At 27.8% G+C, this 7,538-nt stretch overlaps 1 long non-coding RNA gene across 1 annotated transcript; it reads right to left on the bottom strand.

Moving 5' to 3' along the window:
• Positions 1-3,440: 3,440 nt before the first annotated feature.
• On the bottom strand, positions 3,441-6,988 carry LOC137805969 (uncharacterized). The gene is made up of 3 exons (XR_011080287.1): positions 6,855-6,988; positions 3,815-4,010; positions 3,441-3,681 (listed from the first exon to the last, which is right to left on the bottom strand). It is a non-coding gene; the product is annotated as an uncharacterized lncRNA (long non-coding RNA).
• Positions 6,989-7,538: the final 550 nt, after the last annotated feature.

The following is a 7,538-nucleotide window of genomic DNA, read 5'->3' as shown; positions in this document are numbered from 1 at the left end:
AAATTATTTCTTTAATATTATAATAAATTATTTAATTTATAAATTGTAATATAAATTATTTAAATTAAATTTATTAAATTAATTGAGTAAAAGAAAAGATGTATTTAAATTATTTAAATGTTATATAAAATATTTTGTTATTTTAAAGATCATTTATTTTAAATTTATTTGATTTATATATTGTCATATATAAATTAAAAAATATAGATTATTATTTGTTATATATTTTAAAATAAATTTTTGTTGTATAAATGAAATGAATTATTTTTTTGTATAAATTAAATTAATTTTTTTTTGTATAAATTAAAGATTTTTTTATAAATTATATACAGTTGTTTATACATTAAATTTATTTATTTGTTGTATAAATTTAAAATAAATTAAATTAAATTTTTGAAAGTTTTAATATAATTTTTAATAAATTATATTTAAGCTACATATTTAAGAAAATTTTGATGTGCCCCACATTAATAATATTAATAATAAGTATAATAAAAATCATAATTTGACAAAAGAACTTATTTGGTGTAGTGATTAAAGTTTCTTTAGTCACCCAAGGACTTGGGTCTGAGTCTTGTCCATTGCAGTTTGTGTCTAGCATTAATAATAGTTTTTAAATTAGTATTAGTAAACTAATAACTTTTAAATAATATACAATATTCGAATATAAATATAATAATTTTAAAAATAAATTAATCAATACAAATATAAAGATTGAATTGTATTTGAAGTAATTTTGAAAATTATTGGATTTTATTTTAAGTAATTTTGAAAAAGAGTTATAACCATTTAATAAGCAAAATAACTTTTTTATGAAAACAAAAAAAAACAATTTTAACTTAGATAATAAAAGAAAATAAAAAAACATTATTATATTAATTTCAGTCTAACTTGTCTAGTCCAACTCTATAGTAATATTTGTTTTCAACTATTATTCTATAAGAACTCTATATTAATATTTGTTTTGGACTATTATTGTATAAGAACTCTATAATAATATTTTTTTTTTTTACTATTATTCTATAAGAACTTTATAATAATATTTGTTTTGTACTATTATTATATAATAAGGGTTGAAACACTTTAAACTAACCCATTTTATTTCATTTATAGTAATACTTGTTAGGAAAGTGTTGTATATAGAAGGATGAAGTTTAGGCTGAGAAATTTTTTAGTAAAGTTGACCTGAGAAAGAAGGTTGAAGTCATATATCAGTTTATTTTAGGAGAGGTGTATTCATAACTATTTGATATATTTTGTGTTTGACATCTGTATGAAGATTTGAGAATGACATGCAGGTGTAGAAACATTATCCATATAGCTGTTAAGAGGTAATAAACATCCTCAATTCAGGTGACAGAGACATGAGACAGTGGAGGAATCATGGGGATAACAATGATAAAAAGAAACATTCCAAAAGCCATTAAACTTGGGTGCAACAAATTGGTTAGATAAGCAAGGAGACCAAGGAGAAAGTGCATCACACAAAACTTAATTGTATGATAAAAATACAAATCTTTTATATCTGACTAAGATGTAATATGGAAAGTACTGATGTGATGCAAAAAGGAGAATGAATGTAATATTTTTATACAAAGCTTGGTAATATATGAAACCCTTCCTTGATTCAAGGAAAAATATACCTTAATATGGATAAAATTTGAGTATGTACCTGAGTTTCCTAATTTTTTTTTTTCTAATTTGTTCAACTATAAACAGATTTGTATGAACCTTTTAAAAAAAAATTGTATACTTGTATATATTTTTTTCCCGATAAAAAAAAGTCAAAATTTCAATATCTTTTTACAATTTAAGTAGTTATTTTTTCATTAGTCAAAATTAATTTGTATAATAAATGAAGGTGAATTAAATCCTTCCTAATTGTATTCCATTGGTAGTTAAAGCAACCTTTTTCTATTTAACAAGATTCTATTTCTTTATAAGAGAAGTTAAAAGTAAAATTGGTAGTAAACTTTGGTATTGAAAAAATTATACTAAACAAAATGGTGATTAATATTTTTATTACTATCACCATCAATAGTATAATTATTAGTGAAATTTGAACACTAATTTTAATTTTTTCTAGTATATAAATAGACCCTCAGAAAACACACAGCATAAGTACATAGCTTGACTATATGTAACCTATTAAGATTAAGACAATTTTGACAAAACTAAACATCACACAACCGAAATATAAGTTATATAAGTTTATTACATACCACCAAAATAAAGAGTATCCAAAGTTCAGAGTATTAATTTGGACAATACAACCAAAGCATTACTAAAGTCTTTCAACAAATGTGTGCAATTCACCAAATATATATATAGGTATTTCAACAAATGTGAAAGCATTTACTAAAAAATAATAAACCCTTGCATTTCTTAGGAGTCTTTTTAGGCTTGGTTTGGGCTTCGACTGTTATGATCTCAGATTGTCCCTCTATGCAGACACTGGTATTCAGACTCTGAGCCTCATCTACATGTTCTGATTTGTCTTCAACATAATTAGGGATAGGTTCCTCCACGCTTGTAATTGGACACTCCTCTATCTCAGGTGATATACTTGTTGAGTGATGGAGAAGTTTTTCAAGAATTTGGGTGATCTCTGAGAATTCAGGTCGTAGATTTGGGTCTTCTTCCCAACAAGACTGCATTAATGGAAGTAGAACTTCTGGAAAACCCTCCAAACTAGGCCTCATGTTCTGCACGCACCAATAACAACATAAACATACCAATGTTTAAATAATATCAGTCTCAAAATCTATGTAACGTGACACTATGTTGGTAAAGCTAAAACCTATATTTGAATCACTAAGGCTGGTATATTTTACCTTGCTATGTTTTTCGACAGTAGCCAAACATACTTTTTTTGGTTAAAAAATGATGTAAGAACATATACTTGTTGAATAAGTGCGCATTGTGGTTATTTAAACATATAAAACATTATATTCATACGACATGTTAAAGGACTAATTTGGTAAACACAAGATTAGTATGTCTATCTGAAAATAAACATTTCTCCAATGCACCATAGCATGTAACAATGATTAAATTGAAAAGTAAAAAAAGAAAGAATGATAAGAGAACAAAGTACAAAAAATTAGCTAATTAGAACAAAGTACAACTTTTATATGAGCACCTCATTTAAAAGGGATAAAAATTTATTTAAAGATGAAAACATTTATGAAACATTCTAAAGAAGACTATATTAAAAATGGAAAGGAAGAAAATTAATACTATTATCATTAAAATTAGAACTAAGAGTAACTGGTATGACTTACTTTTGCAGTAGCATATGCAGCTAACAAGTCACACCTTCCTTTAAATGGAGTTTGATTTTTAATTATGGCCCACATAGCCATAGCAAAGCTATGAATGTCTACCCTGTGGTCATAGCATTTCTTTTCTCCTTTCGAAAGTGGATCCTTACTGAATAACTAGTGCATATAATGGAAGGATTAGACATCAAAACACATGAAGAAAATTCTAGTAAGTGGACATATAGATAGTGATGATAGATACTTTTATGCAGAGACAAATATAGCAGAACATGTACCTCAGGAGCCATATATCGATATGTACCAGCCTCAGAAGTCATTTCACCAGATATCTCCTCTCTAGCTGTCTCGAAATTTGTAAGTAAAATTTGCATTTTGTCGTTGCGAAGAAGCAAATTACCTAAATAAGTCATGGATAACTTGTAAGTGAAATTACTCACCTCTTGTACTCCAAAAAAGATATATGAAAATATACAACAAAACTTATAAAAACATTCAAATCATAGTTATTAAGAATAAGAAAAAAAGATTACCAGGTTTTAAATCGCGGTGAATAATGCCATTTGCATGCAAATACTCCATAGCTTGAGAAATATCCAAAGCAAAACTTATGGATTGCTCTAAACTTAGAGTATTTGGATAAATACTCTCTAGGTATTTAGGAAGGGAACAACCTTCCAAAAGTTCAGTAATTATCATCATTCTTGGCTCAACAGAGGCGCCAATAAACTGCAAAATGAGTTTAAATTACATGATACTTGTAGCTAAATTACCTCTCACTAGTCAGTCATCTAGTTAAGCAAAAATGTGTTTAGGATTCGATCAATCTAATATCATTATGACTAACCATACATAAGTAAATCATAAGAAGCAAATAGTATATATGAAGGTCTGTAGTATAGTGGAACAATATATATGTTTTTTTGTAGCAAAATATTTTCTGCAGCATGTTGTTTGGGATTTGACGTATACGAAGATATTTTGAGGAATGTGTTGTAAACTAAACAGGGAACAGTCAGAGTGCCTACACTTCTATCGTGTCTTTGCCTATTAGTGTTTTTGTGGTTAATGCTCCTTTATTCTTAGTGTATGTAATTAGGCCTCTGTTTGTACCAGCTGTTGGGTACTACTGGTGTCATTGATGTCATTTCTATATATACTTTGCTAATTAAAAATAAAAAGCAAACAGTTTTGGGATGGCTAATAATTAGTTAACTATTGAAAAATAAAAACAATTAAATTTGTAAGTAAATGAAAATAAAAAGCAAAAGCTGCATTTTTTTAACTTGGATAGTCTGTTACCACAATGAACTGGTGGAATAAGTCTTATCAGTAAATCTATTACTATATAAAATGGACCATTCTAACCAGAAATATGAAAAGAAATTGGGGCAACGATTATCCATCTAAATGTTTATGCTGAATTTTGTGATTCCTAAAAACTGCTGCTTTGTAGATATCTACAGTCCTATGGCAGGTGAATACATCAAACAGCAAAATTATCAACAAGGTCAAGTGCTGAGGGACTCAGCAAGAATGGCTGCTGTGAATTTTGGGATAATGAACCTACAATACCAGATGAATGCATTCATAGTCTGTGACTTTTTAAAGTATGTAGGAGGAGAGTGCAGGGCTATGATAATATACATAACATGATTGGAAATAATTTTTATGTCCTAGCTTATAAATGAGTTGTTAGTATCCTGTTAATTGTGGTGTTATGTAATTTCTGGCCCTTGAATGTAAATAAGAAGTTTTGTTTGAACTCTTTGTAAATGGATTGGTGCACTCAAATACACGGGTGTATATATTGCTAATAAAGAAAAAGAAATTAAAATAAATGTGAGTCAAATCCAGTGTACATTTAGATAATTTGTTGTGTGTGGTGGAGTGGATGAATCTCTTCCTAATATGTGAAGTGACTTTAGTAGTGTGGAACTTATGCTATATGTGGATTGAGAAATACACTATTCAGCATAACAATATTCAGCATAACAATGGAAAAAATCACTTAAGTCAATTCAAGTTATTAAAGTTATCAGAATTCAGAAATAAAACTTGGGGTGTATGTGGGTAGCAAGTGTGGGGAGATTTGGAACAGATAAATAATATCATTTTTAATGAAAGTAGACTTGATCCAATAGAAATTTTTACTATGATACAATTGAAATCTTGATCTTGAATTACCGGAAATGAAAATGGGATCTCCTTTGTGTGTTGTAATTGTTGTTTGGACCTTGTAAGCTGTTTGAAACTATTAAAAATAAATCCAATTATACTTAAAATTACATCTTGTTAGGTCATTACAATGAGGTAACATTTTTATGGTTGGCTAGAACTATATATGATTGTTATGTTTGTGTCTTTGTACATGGTAATTTGGTTGCGAAAAGTATGTGATATGATGTTTGCAAGTGGAAAACAACATGTGGATTTAGCATGAGGATGAAAGTTGTTATACAAGTACTGGAAAGTGAACAAAATGACAAGGAACACAACAACATAAAAGCAAGGAAAATGCGGTTTGGCCAAATAAAGTTGTAACAATTTGCGTAAGGCATTGCATTGGTGGATCACATGAAGTTATCAAATGATAAATAGAATGTTGTAATAGATAGACTATACAATGGAGGAATTTCCTTAGTTTATGTTCTATATATGTTTGATAAAATCATTATGATAAGAAAGAATATCTTGGGGGTAGTGGTAGTTATGGTAGACGTAGATATGTATTTTTGGTATGGATGATAGATGATATATAATTGATCGGAATATCTTTAAAATACTCTTATTTATTAATTCTTTACTTATTGATAAAAAAAATGTGAGAGGTTGGATGAGATGATTGCTGCTCTAAGGTAAAATGGAAGAATGGTGAGAATGAGAATATTGATTATGAAAGGTCATGCGCTATCTGTGGAGTCTAAGTGAAGGAGAAAGGGTTCAAGGAGATATAAGATAGGTGAAGAGGACGATCAAAATCACGTCCACAAATAAATGAGTAAAGTCCTATGTTATTTTTACAGGGAGGTCACGTGCAAGCAAGATTCACACAAATAATAAAAGACTTGAAAAAAAATTTAAAAGTTATGACTAAAGATTATGAAACATCTTCGGTTAACCTGGTAAAAACTTATTACTTTTTTATGTTTTAGCATCTCTTTTCCAACAACTACATAATTCTTTGTAATTAAATTTGTTTTTTATAAATTTTTTTAAAATAATTAAGGTAAAGAGTTTTTTTTTATCTTAATAAAAATAATAAATAAATATGAAACATTTGACCTATACACATTATGATTTTTGCATAATTCAAATAAATTAGCAAAAAAAAATATCATTCAAATTACAATCAACATATTTTTTATTCAACTTAACAAATTATATCTATTATTGTTTAGATGGACATAAACAGATAATATGGACTGAACTTAGTAACTAAAATAAATAAAAAATTATCTAAGAAAACATTCCTAACAACTGTAGCAGGAGTATTGTGACTCATGTCCTCATTAGGACAAAGAGTACATAGAAGAAGACAGCACTAAAATAAGAAAAGACATTGAAAAGTACCTTTACTATATTTTGATGTTTGATTCTGGATATCAAGTTAACCTCCCGCTGAAATTTTGCTTTACAAGCAGAACTAGCATTTGATGTTTGCATTGGAAGCACAACCTTTATAGATACAGGATTGAATTCATACCTAAACCACAAGCAAACAACAAAACCTAATGAAAAACACACGGTATTTGAAAAAAAATTGTGAATTCAAGTTAATTATGCTTATTGTGCACTTAAATTTTTATAACTCAACTTAAACATGATAAAAGACACCTACACTTTTATAGTTTTATCAGTCAATTTGGTTAGCAGGATAAAAATTTATCCTAATATTTTGCTGGCTTAAATAACATAATACTGGAGAGAAAAAACCTGACACTTAAAACTCTGCAAATTGTCACTTATCTATTGCAATAAAATAGAAAGAATATACAAGGGTTACTTCGTTTCTGCAGTATTAAACAAACGTAAATCAATGACATAAAGACTAAATGCAACAATTGAGTTATAAATGAAGTCAATCAATCTATAATAAATAAACAAGTAAATTTTATAAAAGCTAATGAGTGTGCTCTCACAAGTGCTTAAACCATATAATTCACATCAATCAATTATCATAAAAAAAATTGAAGACGCATGGATGCTAAATATCCATCTCATCTCATTCTCGATACACACAAAATTTAGTGTTAA

Source organism: Phaseolus vulgaris, chromosome 3 (genome assembly GCF_000499845.2).
Source record: "Phaseolus vulgaris cultivar G19833 chromosome 3, P. vulgaris v2.0, whole genome shotgun sequence".
NCBI classification, from domain to species: Eukaryota; Viridiplantae; Streptophyta; class Magnoliopsida; order Fabales; family Fabaceae; genus Phaseolus; species Phaseolus vulgaris.
Note: the sequence above shows the minus strand (reverse complement) of the source record. Positions and strands in the feature narration are given on the sequence as shown.